Raw genomic sequence first — 17404 nt, 5'->3', positions numbered from 1 at the left:
GAACTCGAACCACATTCCATGGGGGAGGTCTCACTTCAGACTGAGGACAGCTAAGTTCATAACTCCGTATGAGTAAGGAAAGTTTTGGTGATGAAGAAATGTCCATTCCTTTCTGTCTAAAGGTGAGGCTTAAGGCTTAGCGATAGCCTTTTACCGCTGAGACTGACAGGCGCATTTCTTCATGCAAATACACAAGGAACTCCGCTAGAAAGAAATAGTGGCATCAAGAGGAGAGATACCCCTTCCACGACACCAACCACAGGAGACTTTCCACTTTGCCTGGTAGACTGCTTCTGATGACTTTCGCAGGTATCCAGACAACCCAATCGCAATTTGTTGCGAAAATCTTCTCTGAGAGAGGAGATGCTGGATAGTCACCAGGCGTGAAGTCGTAGCGAAACTACAGCTTTGTGGAATATGTTGGCATGTGGTTGTTTGAGTAGATTGTGTCGTGGAGGGAGTTCTCTTGTGGTCTTCGTTAAGAGTTGCAGAAGGTCCGGAAACCATTCTGCGTGATGCCATAGCAGAGCTATGCGGGTCATTGAAAGATTGACTGATGTTCTGGCCTTGTTGAGTACCTTCCTCATCAGACAGAACGGGGGAAAGGCATAAACGTTGATGTTGTCCCACCGTTGTTGGAATGCATCTTGCCAGAGAGCCTTGGGGTCTGGGACTGGGGAACAATACAACGGGATCCTGATGTTCAGGGCCGTTGCGAAGAGGTCCACTGTCGGAGAACCCCACAAAGTCAGGACTTTGTTGGCTATTAGAAGATCCAAAGACAACTTGGTACTCACTATCTGAGATGCTATGCTCAGGTTGTCGGCGAGCACATTCCTTTTGCCCAGAATGAAGCGTGCCGATAGTGGTATCGAGTAGATCTCGGCCCATCTCAGTATCTCTACTGCTAGATGGGATAGGTGCTGCGAAAAAGTACCTCCTTGCTTGTTGATGTAGGCCACCACTGTGGTGTTATCGCTCATCACCACCACTGAGTGGCTCGCCAGGAATTGTTGAAACTGTTGAAGGGCCAGAAAGACGGCCTTCATCTCTAGGAGATTTGAGTGGAGGTACTCTTCTGACTCTGACCAGAGGCCTGAGGTTGTGTGGTACATCACGTGGGCACCCCACCCTTTTCTTGAAGTGTCTGAGAACAGCATCAAATCCGGGGGGAGGACGAGAAGATCCAATCCCTTTCATAGATTCTCGTCTGCCACCCACCACTCGAGGTCCGTCAGTACTGCTGATCCCATGGGGATCCAGATGTCCGGGGAATCGCGAGTCTGATTCCACCGGAACTTGAGTCAGCACTGGAGGGATCTCATCCTGGGGCGACCATTGGGAACTAGACAGGCCAGTGATGAAAGGTGACCGAGAAGATGTAACTACGTTTGGGCTGGAAGGTCTCGCGACTTTTCTAAGCCTTGTTATCCTGTTGTCTGATGGAAAGGCTTTGTGGATATTGGTGTCCATAATCATGCCTAGGTATACTAGTTTCTGCGTAGGAAGCAGGGATGACTTCCCAAGGTTTACCACGATCCCCAGATCTTGGCAAAACCTCAGAAGTTTGTCTCGGTGTTGAAGAAGGGTTGACACAGAGTCTGCTAGGATTAGCCAGTCGTCCAGATAGCAGAGGAGTCAGATGACAATCCTGTGTACCCAAGATGACACTAGGGCAAACACCTTAATCTGGTACTTCCTGTTTTCTAGGCTGAATCTTAAGTACTTCCTTGAAGACGGATGGATTGGGATTTGGAAGTACGCATCCTTTAGGTCCAGTGTACACATGAAGTCCTGAGGTTTTACCGCGTCTGCCATCTCCATGCTGAACGGAGTTTGTTTGACAAACTTGTTCAGGGCTGAGAGGTCGATGACTGGTCTCCAGCTCTGGAGAGTCGACTGAAGAAGCCTGGGGACCCATCGAGGACCTCTGGGAGAGCGCCCTTCTTCAACAGGGTCTGGACTTCTGCTCGAAAGGCCTGCCCCCGGCCGATTCCATGGCAAGGGAGTCTATTGACACTGGATTCCTGGTCAGGGGAGAGAGAGATGTTATGAACGGGACGCGATATCCTAGACAAATCACGGAAATTGTCCAGGGATCGGCCCCGAGTTGCTTCCACCTGTCTGAGCTACTTTGTAGGCAACCCCCCACTGGTGGAGACGCAGGGGGAGTGCCTATCTTAGCGTTTGCGGCCTCGGCTGCTCCCTCTATGATTTTTTCCTCCCATGGAGGACTTTCTGCCTTTCTTGTCCTTGACAGGAAAGGACGTATTAGACACTACTGTCTTCGATGCTGATTTCGTCGTCGTGGTCTTGGTTGGACGGGACAGCTGAGGTGTTGGAGGTTTATAGGGCTTGGATGTTAAAGCCCTATGGAGGAGGGAGTCTTGATGAGACTTCCTCCACCTCTCAGCTGCAAGTACCACATCCTTAGGCTCAAACAGGTGGGCTCCTTCTACAGAAGAATGTCTGAGTCTATTTATCTCGACGTTGGGGACCTGCTGGTGGAACCTCTCAGAAACGGCATCTCAATGTTTTAAGATGGTGTTTGCCCACAAGTTCGAGACTTAATGGGCAAGAAACTCAATCGTGCGAGTGCCTGAGAGGAGGAAGACCTCCATCGCCTTCCTGGTACGCTCTGTACCAACCGTGTGTCACACGATCGTACATAGTTCATTTTGTGCTTGTATCTTTGCTCTTCCCTTGCACTAAAAAGACCCTGAATAAACATGTCTGTTTTTCCTCATAGGTAATGGTGTCAATTTTAAACATGAAAACTCAGTTGCTTATATCCGGTCTTTGAGTCACAACCTTCTCTCGCCCCGTCACATTGGTCACTCCGGAGTGACCAATGTGACGGGCCGAGAGAAGGCTGTAACTCAGTTGCTTTCATTCTGCCTTTGAGTCACAGCCTTCTCTCAGCCCGTCACAGCTCCTTGAAGAAATCCTCAGATCGTACCAGGATTCCCAAGGTCCCTAACCAGATATCCAGCCACGAAGTAGTTAAATGGCGTGTGGGCGACCATGGGCGCAAGGCGTGCAGGACAGTGTTGGCGCGTAGGTGCATGTTGTAGCTGCTGTTTATGACGGCGAGCAGGTGAAGGGGCACGCCGAAGCATTGTAGAGCGCTGACGAGCAGGCTGGTGAGCGCTGTTGTCCTGTAGGAGGTTGGTGAGCTGCAGGGTGATGGCGCACGGCTGCACACTTCGGTAGGGCCTCAAGAGGCTTTACCTGGAGCAGGAACGGTGATGGAAGGTCGGCAGGTCTGATGGGTGGAAGGTCGGAACTGGGATGTGCCCATCGATATACTGTACACCGATGGGGATCGCGAACAATCTACAGAGAGGTCTAGGACCTAAGTCGGAGGACTAGTAGCAGGTCCAGTGACGGTCGTGGGTCAGATGACTGCAGTGGAGGCTCCTTTGCAGGGGAAGGCTGCGGCGAAGAATCAGAAGAGTCGAAAATGCGCCTCTTCACCGACAGTGAAGGGAGACCTCTGAGGCGAAGTGGAGGGCGAGCTTTCCAACGAAGGCGCCCTCTAGGGACTGCTGGATCAGCAAGCTGACCGTACGCCGCAGCAGTCCTCCGAAGAGGAGTCTCTATGAGTGAACTCCCCCGAGGGGAAGAAACACTCGCAGGAGAGACAGACGCTGGACTTAGTTTCCCCCTCGAAGGATATTCAGGAACGGGGGAAACTAAGTCAGCAGCAACCGCTGGAGAGTCTGGAGGGGCAGAGTAGTCGGATGACATCAAGGGGGACACACCTGACACTACAACGTCGACGAGGGCCAGAGGATCTACCTCTGATGGTGACGATGACTGCTGAACAGTAGCACCCTTACGGATGATCTGCAGCAATGCGTCCTTAGAGGACGGACCCGAGAGCACCAAGGGTGACCAAACCTGTAACAAAGGGGTTAGTGACAAGGCCTCACCCAGGGGGAGAAGTGGGTGCGCTTCGCTAGGGGAAGCAACACCATCTCTCAAGGACCGGGGTTGGCCGACATTAACTTGGTCTACGCTACTACTCTACGGTCTCTCGTAAGAGGCCGAACGAGCAGGAGCTTCAGAGGAGGGTCGGGAGACGGAAGAACAGGACTTGGGTTTTCCTCCCTTCGAAGGAGAAATATCCCGCTAGACTTTTTCTTCCGCCGTCGCCCAAACCTCTCCCACTGGGAGGAAGACCACTCCCTACATTCATTACACTTATTTTCACTATCACACCGTTGACCTCTGCATATAGGACAAAGGGATCTGTCTCCACCGCCGACATAAATGTTCCACAAGGGCAGCCGGAGAGTCCAGGACAGGTGTGCATGGTAGCAGAAGTCAACTTTACAAACACACACTAGAAAAAAGAAAAAGCAAAAAAACAGATCAATGGCTGTCCAAATAAGGCGCAGGATGAAGAGCGGCAATGTCTGTTCACTATCCGAGTCAAAAGCAAAGTGAGCTCAATCACAGGTGTATGAGCGGGGGGAGGGGACGGTAGCAAGCTACTCTCCCCCTATCCCCGCTAACTAGCGGTGTGGGTAGTTAACCCTCGCTAAATTTTAATGATTTCAGCTACGCCGAAAGAAATATCCCTAATAAATAGCGTGGTTTGTATTCCAGTTACAGAACAATTACGATTTAAGAAATAATATTACGTTTAATGCTACCTTGCTGGGAGTGAAGTCTGTTGGGAAGCAAACAAAGGTTTGAGACTTAGCCGTAGGGTAAGCTAAGGATACTGCATTTGGAGGGGGGGGGCCAAAGCCACACGCTGATATGTAAGAATACGGTTGTTAGGTAAGGTAGGAAACTTGGTTCCTTTACTGTATAGAATGATGCAATTTTAGTTAGGACATTGAAATTTGCATAACTGAATAGATCTTTGCAAAAAGGACTACACTATTGTGAATACCATATACTATTAGCAGAAAACTCTATTAATGAACTTACAAATTTATATAAAAAATGCCCGTTTTGCTCCTTTTATCGTCTTAGCACATGTCATGGGAGCTTCCTTCCATCTGGTAGTTCAAAAATGCACTATAGGTGGTGCTTCTGACATAAGTTACTTGTTCAAACAGAATAAAGGGACCAATGTTTGATGTCTTAAACTTCTTTCTTATTCATTTTCAATAATGAAATGTGCAATATAATCATAGATCGTATTTAATAGATCATTTCAATAATAAAAGGTTAGGGTAGAAAAATGTTTGATATATTTAGTTTAATTGTTTGAAATTGACGCCAAGTCCATGTTTGAACAGATGCTGGGGAGCGAATCTACACAAATCACCCCTTTGTTAAGTGTGTATTCACCCAAAAAGTTTGTATAACTGATAATTAAAGCTAAAATACTGGCCCATGGGGCTAACGCGTACAGTGAAACATAGTCCGCTCCCCAAAACATACGAGCAGTGTGATGATGTTTAATTGCCACAGAAGTGAGCATATGGCACAGCAAAAACCAATAAATCATTAGCTCAATTAAGTAAGGAGGTATTTGTAATACGACGAATACTGCTATGAATGACTCCATAGAAAATGGGACGGAAATCACCGTTTTCTATGCATCTGGAAGTTCTGGCAAACAAAAACTCTGGTGTTCTGACAGTGATTCATTACTGATACTCTGTTTTGATTAAGGTAACTTTTTTTATTGCGATGACTGACAGAAAGTTTTAAAAAGTGAATCTAAATATCAAAACAATTAGACAAGTACAATGTATTTGAAGGCGTTTCGAACGAAATTGATGACAATATCTAGCGCAAAGCCATAGCTTTACAGTTATGGTAGCCATCTACTTGTCGGCCCATCATAACTATACAACTACTGTAAGTATTTCTGCCAGGAATCAATATCAAAATACTTTACAAACAAGTCATATCCTATAAACTGTTTATTGCACCATTCTACAATTTTACCAGAAACTATAGGCTAGCTGGTGTTCTAGTGCTTGCTTCCCTTTTAAAAAGTGATTCTTCATTCACAACTTTTAAAACTATAGCACTTTGACGCCACTTACACGAAGCCTTTATTTTTTAACTGGTTATCTTGTTTATTATGCATTTTTCACCATTATTATTGATGCAAATCACTCTTTTTTGGTATTTCCCCACCCATATTCACAGGCTTCCCATAATTGTTTTAGGGGACCTTGCATATCTGCGGCCAGTATCTCCCATGTGCATACAAAATGAGATTTTTCTTAACATTTTCTCGTTGTTGGTAAGGAGATTTATTTTTGCAAAACCTCTGCTACACAAAAATGCCACCTAACCTAACCTATAAGTCGTGTCCTTACCTACCTAGCTAACGGGAGGCTAACAAGCCACTGTGACCCCCTTACATTGCCGTATTCTTAGCCGGCTGTCATCATCCAAACAGGTGGTCGCTATCATACATACAACCCCTTATTTTTAAATACGGGAGTCCAAAAACACAAACGGTGTTTTGTCCCAGTTACTTTGAATGACACTGTTAAACTTTTGTGTGTGATTCTCGACACCAAATTTAGCATATTGAGTCTTTTAATACTTTTGGTGATCAATCTATTTTGAAGAAGTGTTATAATTTTTTCATTCTACTTTGCTTCAAATATTGTTCCCCTGTCTGGTCTTCAGCTGCTGATTCTCATCTTAATTTGTTGGACAGAAACTTACTATCCATTAAATTTCTCATTCCTGATCTAGATATCAATCTTTGGCACCGTCGTTCAATTAATTCATTATGCATGTTGCATAAGATTTTTCATAACTCTGACCATCCTTTACATTCAGATCTTCCTGGACAATTCCATCCTGTTTGTAATACTAGACAGGCAGTTAATTTTAATAGCCAGGCCTTTTCCATCATGAGGCTCAATACTACGCAGTATTCCAGAAGTTTTATTCCAGCTGCGACCAAGTTGTGGAATGATCTTCCTAATCGGGTAGTTGAATCAGTAGAACTTCAAAAGTTCAAACTTGCAGCAAATGTTTTTATGTTGAACAGGCAGACACAAATCTTTTTAAAGTTTATACATGCAATACCTGTTCAAATCTTGTTACCGTTCTTAAAATATCTTAGGTTAAATGTTCATTACTTCTCATACCGTTTATTTCCTTTCCTCACAGGGCTATTTGTTCTTGTTGGGGCCCTTAGACCTAAAGTATCTTACTTTTCAACCCGGGTTGTAGTTTAGCCAATACTACTACTACTACTAATAATAAAAATAATAAAGGTCAGAAATGAATAAAACACGATATAGCGAGTAGGGAAAATATAAGATTGGTGTATTTAGATGGAAATTAAAGTATTGTATATTTACCAGTCATTCAAAGAAGTTATAGGATAGCAAATTTCTGAATGCAAAATTATCATAAAAAATATACATTTCGCGACTATAAAACAATGAAACGGACTCCAGCTTAACCAGTAGCCCGAGCAAGCATCAATAACTTTAATCAAGTCAAGAGACACTAAATCCCTTGATGAAATGGTTTGTTAGGATACAAAATCTAGTTTTAAAACGATCGAGGAATTCCAGCAGTCACAACGGACCTGGAACATTTGCTTTTTGGGGTTAAAATCCTTAAGTCGCTCGTGACGGACTGGCTAGGAAAGGCAGGTGGAGGTGAAAGATCATTACACCCCTTAAAACGACCTTTGTCGGCTTAACAAGATAAGGTATTAGGAACCAACCTGTATGTTCTGCTGCTGAAATTGTCCACAATTGATCACTCCACAATATTATTTAATCCTTGTGTCGCAATTTGAAGGACCGAGTCCAAATTTTTCGCCTCCCAGCACTCACACACCCCGACACAACCAAGCACAACAAACGACTGCCAGAATGAAAATAGACGCAGAAACTTTCTTTGCCGAAAGATCAAAACAATCGAAATAAATCAGAAGAGCATCGCAATAGACACTAGGAGTCTAGGCTATTTACATAGATCCCTAACCTTTCTCACAAATTTCATAATATTTAGAATATTCTTTTACATAAAATATTTATATTATATAAACTTGTATAACATAATAGCATATATATATATATTAACTTAATTGACAAACTACTGTGGCCCCTATAAAAATATAAAAAACAAATAAGTTTCAAAACACCGGTATTAAATGGTTGATAGAGGTATATATCTATTCTAAAACATAGGATTTTCTGACCCTGATTCTCTTTGTCGGAAGAGCATTGGATCTTTATTGTCTAACGGTAGCATTGCACTTGAGATATAGTAGATCCAGTGATTAAACTCAGGAACGTTTCAGAATTATGTTAATTCTGTCAAAATAGATGACAGAATTTTATCAAAGATTATATAATACTACCTTCGTTCTTTTATGCTTAAAAGTGAAGCTTCGTGGTTACCTGTATTTTAAAGAAAAAACCGGAGATATTCTAGCTCACACTGTAACGTTTTTTATCATCGACACTCTGGACTGAAATAAAGATCACTGAGGAAAAGGGACTCTTTGTATGTTAACCGACAAGACAACTCAGAAATTAATATATCTTACGATTATTAATTTAGGACATATTTTGTAAACAATTTTGAAATATATAGATACTCGCAGGACTGTTTGGTTTCCTAAACATGAACGTTGCGCACGCAGCTCATGCATAAACAAGGTTACTAAACTCTGGCCGTGACAATGCCACTCCTCTCCACAAAAAACATTCTCTCAAATCAATACTAGAATGACCAATTAGTCGTATGAACATTATCCATTTGATTATTCAGCCATAGTCCTTGTTTTTATTGAATAACTAACTCTTCTACAGCACTAATAGAAGGACTATTACTGTTAAGGATAGATAGGGTATCTTTCGTTCAGTTGGGAGACTAAAGAAAAAATTTTCGGTGGCTATAAGCCTATAAAATTAGTTTATGAGACAGGATCTAGACCATTAAAAACGAACGAATTCGTAAAGAAAGGAAAAGGATTCGGTTAAAAACTAAAAGTGCATAGTTGGAATCAAAATAGGAAAGTGCCAATACAATCGCCAATTCTCACCAATGTTAAGTAATGGATGACAATTAAACAACTAAAACTAAACGAAAATAAAAGTTTATTGTGATTGGAATGAAAAAACTTGGGTGGTATCAAAAATAGATATTATTAACAATACGGTCCCGATATTAAATCACGGTTGTGACCTAGGGATGTCTCTTGACCATAACTTGTCTCTCAATGGCAATGCACAAACAAATAATGTAGTTAAAACGCTGGATGTCATTTTAGAAATATTGCTTTTATAAAGGAGTATCTGGATGAATACTCGGTAAAGATGCCTGTGATAAACTCTGATATTACCAGGACTGACTGCTGCAACTCCGTCTACGAAGTACAACTGCAACTTAAGAAATTATAAAACAAGCAGAGGAGTAAGATTGATAAAATGGATTTCGAAGCAAAGTGAAAAATCTATTTTTGGGTGAGATAGCCATGTCGTCCTGATGGAAGGTTCCTTTAGGCAGCTTTCTAAGGGATATTTAGCTACAGTGATACTCCCAGAGAATTGACCATAGGTCTCCAGAATTCTAACTCCTGACGCGAGTATCCTTAAGAAAATTCTTAAGGATATCGCATAATATCAGGGGACGTATTTCTTGATACGACACATGGCAATCTTCACCCCGAATAGAGTTTTCGCTCTGAGGGGGAAGAGTGACGAAAATGAAAGGGAGCCGTCATTAAGGTTACCCGGTGGATCCCCTTCCCGTACTACTACAGGTCCACACATGGCAACTCATTCCTTGTTGCAATTAAGCATGGATGGCTACAGATAGAGTAGTTTCGGATGGGGATTTGTTACATATGTATGCTCCTTTTCTTAGAAAAGGAGGGCGGGTCTATCAGGACGACATGGCTATCTCCCCCAAAAATAGATTTTTCGCTTTGCTTCAAAATCCGCTTTTTGAGCTCAGCCATGTTGTCCTGATGGAAGTTTATCAGAAAATTACTTGAAAGTACTATATCTTTGGGTTTGTATAAGTGCCTTTACCTTGAATCAGCTTCTATATGGTCACCAGACCACATAAATGTATGACGCTACCGTTATTCATCATATCCTGGTAAGTTTGGAACTAGCTTAGGGCTTCCTGCCCCCTGCAGGGAAACTGTCAACACTGACTATAGAAGCGAGAAGGTTTTGTATGCGTAAGAACAAAATGGAATTAACTTAACACAAGCCTGTTCACACGTAGAAGCAATTTCAAGTGTCTTATTTTAGGAAATAAATAAATAAAACGACTCTGGCTAGTTTTATTCAGCTACTTGTGGGGCGAATAAGACGCAAATACATTTCTAGTATTTATTTGTAAAGACCAAAATTAATACAACAATGAATGTATTAAAACAGAATCAATTAAAACATAGCCAACATTCTTAGAATACATATATATTTATCACCTGTAAGGGAAGAAATATATGTTAAACAGGGCCACTCAAGATATTGCAAAATTATTAAGATAATTTCACTTTAGATTTTGGATAAGGTCAAACACTGGGTACGAACGTACACACAGCACTGTTGTTATTGGTTAGATTCTACACCTATAAAAAACAGTCCAAGGGGCACCAGGGTGACCCTTAATAAAAGGTATTACACTTATAGGTGTTAACACCATTTCACCCATTAACTGTAAAGTCCCAAACAGTTCACTGTTCATCGCAGCACTAGACAAAAGGTTTTACAACACTACCTGCCGCCACCACAAAATGTTTGATTTCGTGCACTTGCTTTGCATAATGTTTATAAACGACTCTAGAGGATCTCCAACCTGTATATGAGCGGAGTCTATCAAAGTCCATATGCTGAAAGAAATTCAACGAGGAAGCAATTTTTCTCGGATCATGACCTGCGGGTGTACTGTCAGGATCCGCTCTGCTGCGAATAAAGTAGGTGAGCTTTGCCCTCAGTTGTTTCAGGGATAAGTTTGATCCTGAGGTTTTGCCTATGAAGAGCTCTCTTCCTTTGAGGTCTGAAGTTCTTCGAAGATAGACCTTTAGACACTCTACGGGACATAGAGAGACATCTTCCTCCAGAGGGCAGATTCTCCAGGGACCCCACCTTTTGGTGGGTTGCTCGTTTTTGGCGAGAAATGTAGGATCGGGAAAAAGATTCAGTTCTCCCTTTTCTGTGAACTGAATATGGCCCTCGTCTATTGATAGGGCTACTATTTCACTAACTCTAGCCCCTGAGGCTATAGCGAACAAAAATATCACTTTATGTGTTAGATTCTTTAAGGAACAATCTTCATTGTTCAAGTTCGAAGCATAGTGCAAGACTTTGTCCAAAGACCATGAAATGGGCTTCGGAGGGGCTGCTGGTTTAAGTCTAGTGCATGCCTTCGGAATCTTGTTGAAGATTTCATTCAACAGGTCCACCTGGAAGGCGTATAGAAGAGGTCTAGTCAAAGCTGACCTACACGTAGTTATCGTGGTGGAAGCCAAGCCTTGTTCGTGAAGGTGGATGAAGAAAGACAGGCAAAAGTCTATCGAGATTTATGTCGGCTTTCTTGCTTTAACAAAAGAGACCCACTTCTTCCAAGACAATTCATATTGTCTTCTGGTTGATTTTGACTTGTATTCTTCTATAAAGTCGATGCTGTCTTTCGAGATCCCGAACCTTTCCTTGACTGCTAAGGCGAGAAAATCATGAGATGAAGGTTTTGGGTTCTTAGTGATGAAGCGTAGACAGTCGACTTCTGAACCAGTTGGGACAGAACTTGGTTCGGTAGAGGAAACAGCCTCGGCCTTAGTTCTATCACCAGAGGAAACCAATTGCTATTGGGTCACTTGGGAGCCACCACTGCTGCCGTCCCCTTGAAGGATCTCAGCTTGTTGAGGACCTTCAGCAGGAGATTTGTTGGTGGGAACAGATAGATATGAGTCCATCTGTTCCAATCGGGGGACATGGCATCCATCACTTTTGCCTAAGGGTCCTCGTATGGGGCTACGTGTCGAGGTAGTTTCTTGTTGTCGCTCGTTGCGAAGAGGTCGACCTGCAGTTCTGGGACTTTTTCCAAGATGAAGGAGAATGAGTCTGCGTCTAGGGACCATTCTGACTCTATCGGCTTTCGCCTGGATAGAGCGTCTGCCATCACGTTGTGGAACCCTTGTAGGTGAACTGCTGATAAGTGCCATCTTTTCTTTCTTGCCAAACAAAAGATGGTCAACATCACGTGGTTGATATAGGGCGATCTCAAGCCTTGTCGATTCAGACATCTCACTATCCCTTCGCTGTCCAAGACCAGCTTGATGTGGGCTGATCTGTGAGGGAATAGCTTCTTCAACGTCAGGAGGACTGCCATGGCCTCCAGAATGTTGATGTGAAAGATCTTGAATAGGGATGACCAAGTGCCTTGAGCTTTCCTTTGATGGGAATGACCGCCCCATCCTTCCGTTGAGACGGCCGTGTGGATGACTACCGATGGTTGAGGTGGTTGTAAGGGAATAGTTCTGGCCAGGCTCTTGACCTTCGACCACGGCCTCAGAAGCAATCTCAGTAAGGTTGGTGTCGGTCTCTGTTGATCTCTTCGGGCGTTTGATGCGTATCTTCTCCAGACTCCTGACGCATCTTTCAGCTGTGCTTTTAGCACTGGGTCTGTTACTCCTGCAAACTGGAGAGAGCCCAGCACTCTTTCCTGTTGGCGTCTTGAGATCCTGTTATATTTCAGTAGTCTCTTGACAGAACCCGCGATCTCTCTCCTCTTCTTTGGTGGAATGGAGAGGCGGTGTGACTGCAAGTTCCAATGGATTCCTAACCATTAAAACTCTTGAGCTGGAGAGAGGCGAAACTTCTTGTAGTTGATCTTGAAGCCCAGATGTTCCAGGAACTGGATCACTTTTGTGGCTGCCTACAGACAAGCAGTCTTGGATGCTGCCCACACCAGCCAGTCGTCCAGGTATGCAGCTACCTGAACGCCTTCTAAGCGTAGCTGTTGTACGGCTGTGTCCGCAAGTTTCGTGAAAATCCTTGGGGCTATGTTTAGTCCAAAGGGCATGGCACTGAAGACATACTTTGTCTTCTGTAGCTTGAATCCTAGGTAGGAGGAGAGGGGGCGGCTGATTGGAAGGTGCCAGTAAGCATGTGCCAGGTCTATTGAGACTGTGTACGCCCCTTTTGGTAACAGGGTCCTTATGTGCTGTAGAGTTAACATCCGGAACTTGTTGTTCTCAATGAACTTGTTGAGTGGAGACAAGTCTATAATGACTCTGAGTTTGTCTGAGTCCTTCTTGGGAGCACAAAACAGCCTTCCCTGGAATTTGATGGACTTTGCTTTCCTTATAACCTTTTTGTTCAAGCGTTCTAAGGTATATTCTTTCAATAAGGGGGTGGAGTGTTTGAAAAATTGAGGAAATGAAGGTGGAGATCTGTTCCATTTCCATCCTAGTCCATTCTTGATTAGGCTGTGGGCCCAGGTATCAAAGGTCCAACGATCCCGAAAGTGGAGAAGTCTTCCTCCTACCTGGAGCATCTCATTGCTTGGATGATCCGGAGGGTTTGCTACCCTGACCACGTCCTCCCCTACCTCGTGAGAGGTTTCTTGAGGAGGCTCGTCTAGATCCTTTACCTTTCGGGCGAAAGGTAGTGGTGTGCCTCTCAAAACCTGGATTAAAGGCTGGTGACTGGGCTACCAGCTGTTGAGGTACCACCTGGAGAGTGGTCTGCGGCTGGGGCACCGTGGTCATGGTGACTGGGATGTTGCGCAGGTCGAGATGGCAGTCTTGGCTTCTTCGTCTTCCTCTTAGGTTGGGGACCAACATCAGGGGAAGATTTTCTCTTGGCAGAGATGCCCCACTTTTGGAGAAGATTCCTATTCTCCGTGACGGCCTTGGCGACTACTTCTTGGACTGCTTCCTTCGGGAAGAGGTCCTTGCCTCAGATACAGGAAGTGATCAACTTTCTGGGCTCGTGTTTGACCGTTGCATTGGCAAACACAAACTCTCTGCAGGCTCTCCTGGCCTTCACAAAAGCGTACAAGTCCTTGACCAAGGTAACCATGTGTATCTTGGCTAGGACTGTATACATGTCTGGGGTGCTTACAATGCCTGCACACATCTCCATGCAGTTCTGGTGGGACAGAGAGGCGGCTTATCTCTCTTTTGTCTCCTGAGAAGAGAGCTTCTCAGGATAAAGTCCGACAGTTTCGGGAGGTTCTCACTGAACTGCTGTCCTGCGATGTCTGCGTCGAGCTTTGATACCAAGAAGGTTAGGTGGACCTCGTTCCATTCCTTCTCGCCTGTGGGCAAGGCCAGAGACAATGGCCTACACTCCTCTAGCTCCTCTAGTGTAGGGTATGGTTTGCTGCATCAACTGCCTTGAGTACACTGTGGAGAGCTTTCGACGAGAAGGGGAAAGCTCTGGATGAAGGAGCAAGGAAGGTAGGGTGATTCTTGCTCAACGCAGAAACTTTAGAGTTGGTATAGCCTGCCTTCTTCAGGCTACTCGTCAAGAGAGCCTGTGCCTTGTCGGGGTAAAAAACCATGACTTCCTTGGGTTCCGTCTCTTCCTGAGACGCCGGCTCACTCTTCAGCCGGATGAAACATTCCGGGTAAGCCGAAAGGTTTGGCCAGAATTGAATGTCGTCCAGGGGGATGGCCCCCATCTTCTCCGAGATGTAGAGTTTCCCATTCATCAAGGGCATAAACTCTGCATACCTCCATGGATTGGTTTCGGAGCATGATGGCATGTCAGACACTTTGTGTCGCTTGTATGACCCACGAGAAGCAACTACGCGGCTTGCTTCCCTGAATTCCTTCCTCATATCTACGTTTTCCTTACGTAGAGTGTCAACCAGCTGCTGGATCTGGGCCATGATCGCTTGGCCCAGTGGTTCTTGTTGAAGGGTTGGAGCCGAAGAAGTGGACGGCACAGGCTGAAATGCCGACACAGACAGAAGAGGGTCCTCCGCTTCTGTCGACTCGAGAGCTTCTTCCTCTCCAAGTGGCTGAACCACCTCTTCTTCAGGGTCCTCTTGAAAGAGCCCCTTTTCGGTGTCCGAGGACACCTCTGACATCCTCTCCTGATGGATGTCCATGCCTTGTAAAGCCTCGTTGATGTCGGCCTCTATAGCAAGCTGTACGAAGGGAGGTCCGTGTCATGCTTGAGGTACGACGACATCAGCTGTTGCCTTAGGGAACAGCAGGCTTCTGATCATGTCGCTTGGTAGGTACGGTCCCGGAGAGTTCTTTTGGAACCCTCGTACCCACTTCCGAAGCGTTTCCCTCGCAATATCCCTCGACTCCGCCGTCTTGGTATCGCCGAAACCCTCGGTCATCAAGGCCGAGCAGACGTTGCAATCCTTGGGATCCCAATATCTCAAGGTTTCAGTTGTGATGGAGCAGGGGGCATGAGACCTGCACATGCTGTGACCACAAAAGTTCATACTCTTGTGGTTACAGTACATCACCTCACACTTCACCTTGGCCTCCTCCTGTAAGGAAAGAAAAAGGGGAAATGAGTATAGGGTAATTTATCACACTGATAAATTAAATTCATGTATTAAATTAGCACTTACTATTATCATTATAGCTTAGGATAGTAAGCTAGAAAGAAATAGGAAAGACACATATCTGTGTCTCCTGTCCAGGCAATTGCTGTGACCTCCCTCAATATTAATACTTAAATTTCCTTATTAGGGAAATCTAGGGTGGAAGAGCTCTAAATTCTAGAGCTAAAGTTAGTGTATACTAGATCTAGCCTTCCCACAATGGAATATTAATATTGTAGGGTGAGGATATTATGTTTTGATGACCTATGGCTCATCAGGATATTGAGGGAATACTTCACTTCAATATCATATAACGGTCTCAACAATGGACTGTGAAAGGACACATAGGATATGTTGGAAAATATACTACTGTATATTATATACTATAGTTTTCTAACTGCAGTATGTACTATACTGCAGGAATACTAGCTACTGTATAGTCTTATACTATAGTGCTGCTGGCAAGCTACCGGCTAGGCTAGCACCTGATGGCACTAGCCGACAGAGAGAGGAAAAGCATGGAGAGAAGGGCTACCGTATAATTATAGTTTGGTACAATAATTAGGATTGTAGGGACTACTGCCTCTACTGCCTTCTTTTCAGAATGAGGATTCAAATGGAAGGGGAAAGAATGTACTAATTCTAGCTTCCATCCAGCCACAATATCTGTTGCCGGCTGCTCTGCCAGTTCCAGGGTCTGTGGATGGCAGTCCAAGAGAGGACTGCAGAATACCCAAAGTTGTATAGGGTCTCCCACCGGCAGCCGTCATGGCCGGCACAACCTTTCCCGGAGCCTTGCTTCCGTTAGGGGGAAGGTCAAAGCGGCAATCAAGCCGCCTTTGTAGGAGCCCGGCCGGTATCGTAACCCACCCGGCAAGCGGGGAGATTGTAGAATACCGGCCACAGATGATGTGATGGCTAGGCCGTCACTAAAGGACAGAAGGGGAAGGGAAAGGTTCTTATATTTTGCATGCCGACAGCAAAACAAGGAAACATAGTTTCCTATGCCGGCGCCATCTTGGGCGGCAGAACAATAACGATTCTCTCAGCCTAAGACATTGCCGGGTATAAGACATGTCTTCCAGACCACAAGGGAGAAGGTGGCGGCAACTGTACTACCCCTTTCGGTTGTGGACTAGGGAAGCCGGGCTTCCTATGCCGGCAACTGTGAAACCAGCAGGGGAATGACTATTCCCCCATTGGTAGAGTTGCCGACAACAAGACTGAATACTCTGAGTAACTCGTAATTCAAAGCCGGGATATTCACCGGCAGAGAGGGAAGACAGAAACACTATCTCAGTCAAGCCAGAGTACACTACTCTATGGTGAGACCAAGATAGGGTTGCCGCCTAATGGCGGCACTCAGAGGGAAGGAAGGGTTTATCCTTAAATCTCTAAAAGAGGCGAGTATCGAATTATATTAGTAATTCTAACAGATATGCTCTCTCTGACTGAATTGATAAAATGATATGAGAGGATAAACGGGGATAACGATACTAAAGTATACTAAAATGCATTAGGCTAGCCTAACTCGAGTCGGGATCTCGGCTACGCTACATCACCGAGACACTATCGTATACGATTGAAACGTTTCACAGAAAAAGGAAGTATTACGTGCATGATCTGATCTTCACTAGTATAATTTGCTTAAATAGCTATAATTAATTGAAGCGAAATACCGGGAACGTCGTACTACTAACTAAATAAAGCATTTATGGCGTATGACAGCGTCCAAAATGGCCGCCTCCGGTGATGGCTGTGCTCCGCTAAACACATTTAAATTATGCTAATTTAACTGGGAGAAGGGAGCTAAAAATTATACACAGGAAAGATTAAATACTCGACTTTACAGAGGATGAAGATGCTGGAGAATGCATGATAATAACCCAGGAATAGTCATAAAACATCGAGAGCG

General features: G+C 44.5%; 1 protein-coding gene across 2 annotated transcripts in view; it reads right to left on the bottom strand.

Annotated features, from left to right (window-relative positions):
- Dmtn (transmembrane and coiled-coil domain 2 protein Dmtn) overlaps positions 1 to 7818 on the bottom strand; it is a 662916-nt gene extending 655098 nt beyond the window's left edge. For both annotated transcript variants that reach the window (XM_068392641.1, XM_068392644.1), the window contains exon 1: positions 7676 to 7818. The gene's annotated coding sequence lies outside the window, so the exon portion shown is untranslated. The remainder of the gene's footprint in view (positions 1 to 7675) is intronic.
- Positions 7819 to 17404: the final 9586 nt, after the last annotated feature.

Source organism: Palaemon carinicauda, chromosome 18 (genome assembly GCF_036898095.1).
Source record: "Palaemon carinicauda isolate YSFRI2023 chromosome 18, ASM3689809v2, whole genome shotgun sequence".
Classification (NCBI taxonomy): domain Eukaryota; kingdom Metazoa; phylum Arthropoda; class Malacostraca; order Decapoda; family Palaemonidae; genus Palaemon; species Palaemon carinicauda.
The sequence above is the reverse complement of the archived record's forward strand: the minus strand, read 5'-3'. Positions and strand labels throughout refer to the sequence as shown.